Raw genomic sequence first — 3888 nt, 5'->3', positions numbered from 1 at the left:
TTCCCTTTCCCAATCCTTCTGCTCTGGTTTCCCACGCCACACCTCTTGTGCTGCCCCTTGCTCTTTTCTGCCTTCACTTGCCCTTCCTGGGCCACGTTCTAGGCTCTAAGATGCTTCTGTCCTGCTTCCAGTAGAAGTTTCTAATCATATAACACATCACCTCTCCTCAAAGAGGATGGGGATGAACACTTTCCTCTGACTTTTGCCTCTGATATCTGAAGCAACCTGCCCCAGTCTAGTGAAGGGGCCCAGAGAGCTCCCTCAGCCTTACAACACTAAGGACTGGTGCCCCAGCTTGTTTACCCTTACTCCTTCTCCCGCAAACCAACCTTTCTGAGCATGTAAGGAATTAACATTCCTCCTACCTCTCTTCTAAGGAGTCCACTTGTGTCCAAAGGGAAGAAGCAGGAGTCTAATGGGACTCTCCGTCTTTCTTCCCATTCTGCCATGGTTTTTCCACTTGGTTTCTTTTCTCCTCCCCACAACTCAAGACTCACTGGTTGGTTGAATGTGTAGTTCCTTTTCCCTTATTCAATAGAAGGTTCTTTCCCAGTAGCCCAAAGTAAAGAGTGTGTGAGTGAAAAATACGAGAGAATTTCATTTCTCTATTGTTTAGGAGTTGGAATGACACTTCAGAATCTGATTTGTCTTATCATACCAACCAACCCAGCCTTAAATAGTCACAGAAATAAATATCAGTTAGGAAAACTATGAAAAATGTTTATTTATTTTCATGAATCTTTTCTTTTCTAGTTGAATAAATCCCATACTGTTGGAACTTCAAAGAGATGTACTTGAGTGTGTGTGTGTGTGTATGTGTATAATTTTTTTTACTGTTCACAGATGTAAGGGACTTTCTCAGAAAAACGTGCTTGAGAGCCCAGATACTCAGCATTTATTCTTTGCTACTGATGTTTCATTTTCATTTGGGGGCCTTGGTGTGATCAGTAGCCTTCTTTTCACATTTTCCTCTATAATTTTGATTTAAAAAACACCAAATACAAGAAACCCCCCAGTTCCTAACTTTCTGGTTCCAAGATATCTAGGAAGGGGGTGTCCTGTTTTGTGCACAGCCCTTTAAGACCGTGTTTATGCCATCATTCTAAAGATTGACAGTGAAGTATGATGTTTTCCTTCTTCTCAAACAGGCCCTCCCTGGTCACCTGCCCCTGTACCACCCATTGCTTCAAGGAGATCTAGAACTGACAACGCCAGAGGCAGTTGCATAGCCACAGACTCAGGAGCACAGCAAAACAGACATTTCTTTACTCTGGACTCCTCCTATTTTCTCTCTGCGGCTGCACACAGGACTCTTGCCCTCAGTCGTCCTCTCTTCTCCTTTCATCTCCCTACCATTTGGAAAAATGGAGCATTCAGCTGACCATCCATTCACCCCACCTGCCACCCTGTATTTCATGTTTCTCTCCAGACAATGTCCTGGAATTATTGGTCCTTACAAACTCCCTCACTGTTTTTCTCACCTTCTCCGGAAACTTCTGCAATCAGAATATCACCTGTCATGCCACTAATAGTGTATGCAGCCTCCATTCTCTTTTTTTTTTTTTTTTTTTTTTAAGATTTTACTTATTCGACAGAGAGAGATCACAAGTAGGCAGAGAGGCAGGCAGAGAGAGAGGAGGAAGCAGGCTCCCCGCCGAGCAGAGAGCCCGATGTGGGGCTCGATCCCAGAACCCTGGGATCATGACCCGAGCTGAAAGCAGAGGCCTTAACCCACTGAGCCACCCAGGCGCCCCAGCCTCCATTCTCTTTAAAGTCTCTGTGGCGTTTGATAATTCTGGCCAGCCTTTCTTTCCAGAATCCCTTTTCCCTATATTCCAGTTTCCCTTCTACCTCTTGGATTGCATACTACACTCATCACTAGCTCTCCTTTTTCCTCACTGTGCCTTAACTAGGGTGCCTTAACTAGGGTGACCATGTAATTTTTCATCCAGACCAAGCTATCCTTGAGAATGAAAGGGTGCTCAGTGACAACAGGCACAAACTGAGATCATCCCAGGCCAATGGAGATGTCTGGCCAACCTCTCCTTTCAGGCTCAGGGGAGGAGATGCAAGGAGGAGCTAAGGGCAGGACTTGAGTGAGCATAGATTGAGAAGATTTCACAGATTCATCTTAGAGTTGCTTAGCTACTTTTTCTTAGAATCTCATGTTAAAAATTCAGCGTCCCTTTCATGAAAGGGCCCAGTTAACCTGAGGAGAAGTGTCAGAGCAAGATTAGGGCAGTAGAGATGGGTGAAGAGAGAGGTCTAGGTGGGGAGAGGCAGAACTGGTTGAACCAGGTCCTGTGGTTCTCTGGGTTCCAGTCACAGAGTCTGCTCTTACAGGTGAGGATGAACATGGTGCTGAAACCTCTTCCAAGCTCTTCTCAGCTCAGGGTTACGCAAGATCAGTAGCACTGAGTGGCCAGCTGGAGAAGCGTCCATGATGACGCTTTTTGCACAAAATATTCCAGGAACTGTTGATGTTGAAGATGTTGGACATGGAAATAAATAGCAACTGCATTGAAAATGTAGAGAACGAGAAAGCAGCTGATAGCTTTGTTGGCCCCCATGTGAGCCTTCATGCTGGGGTCCCTGGAGCCAGTGGCATGGCTTTCCATGTGTAGAGTATGTGTCTTGAGAGAGAGGATCAGCAGGGTGGCTGAAAGGATGAACATGATCAGTGGAATGAAGATCCCCAGGTTATAGAGAACCAGGTTAACCATATTGGTCTCAGAGAAGTATTTCCTCTCAGTGGAAATGGAACTACTACCATTTCTACTACCATTTCCTCTCTGGAATAGAACTACTTCCATACACTTTGAAGGTATCTATAGAGAAGGGAAAGCTGAAGCATAAGGAGATGAATGGTGATAGTCCCAGAAGCCAACAAAGGGTGAGCAAAGTTTGCAATTCTAAGACAACAGAAGATGCTGAGCCAGGCAGCAAGCCGGAGGTTGAAATAGCTCAGAAACATGACGACGACTTTGAAGGGTATAAACACTGTGGTTTGGTTATGAGTGACCAGGAAGAGTAGACTGTAAGTATTCTCCAGCATCATCCAGATCTGCAGCAAGAGCCTGGAAAAGCCGAGCATCAGCGGAATGCAGTCACTGACAGGGAGTCTTTTGCCTCTGGCCCACTTGGCCCTGTGGATAGCTGTAATGAAGCCATTCCCAATGATGCCAGTGATGCACTCTATTCCAGAGACCACCAGGGTGAGGATGATTTTAAACCTGGATGTGTTTCTATCTGTGGCATCTGTGCTCACCGTGGCCATTCTCTTTGGCCCTCACTTTCAGGTTTCCACACCAAGGACTGGTACCTGTTCTGCAAACTTCTGACCCTCACTCAGTGTTATTGTAATTTTTCTTCCAGTTAATGGTTATTTCCAGTTTTTCTTCATTTACTTGCTGCATGACTAACTACAAGTCAGAGGCTTGAAATGCAAATGATGGAAGGATCTTGTTACTGGCCGTCTCCATTTTTCATAAAGACCCATTTGCCTCGGGCTTGCAGAGGCTCATTGGAAAAAAAATTTGGAAGAGATTCCTATCACAGCATCTTTCTACCTTATTAACTTTAAGCCCATATTCACCTTATAGGCAAGAGTCCCAGATTAGGAATCTTAACTGTTCCCATGCCTTTGTACTCATCTCACAAGACCTGTTACCTGCTAAATTGTCTTTAAAATGCAACAGCTCCTTTGATCTGCCTTCTCCGGCTTCCTTTATTTTCTCTCTTATTTGTGGAGTTGTTTTTATCCTAGAGCTAGCATGTTTACGAATAAGAAATTCCCATCAGCTTGTATATGGACATTTTTACTTAGAATCAAGTTTCCTTCACAAAGTTCAGCTATTATAATGTACCCGAACAAGAAGAACCAAAATT

General features: G+C 44.5%; 1 pseudogene; it reads right to left on the bottom strand.

Annotated features, from left to right (window-relative positions):
* Nucleotides 1–2337: 2337 nt before the first annotated feature.
* Nucleotides 2338–3277, bottom strand: LOC131830225 (taste receptor type 2 member 40-like; annotated as a pseudogene).
* Between the last annotated feature and the right edge of the window lie 611 nt (nucleotides 3278–3888).

Source organism: Mustela lutreola, chromosome 4 (assembly GCF_030435805.1).
Source record: "Mustela lutreola isolate mMusLut2 chromosome 4, mMusLut2.pri, whole genome shotgun sequence".
Classification (NCBI taxonomy): domain Eukaryota; kingdom Metazoa; phylum Chordata; class Mammalia; order Carnivora; family Mustelidae; genus Mustela; species Mustela lutreola.
This window is presented reverse-complemented; position numbering and strand designations above follow the sequence as displayed.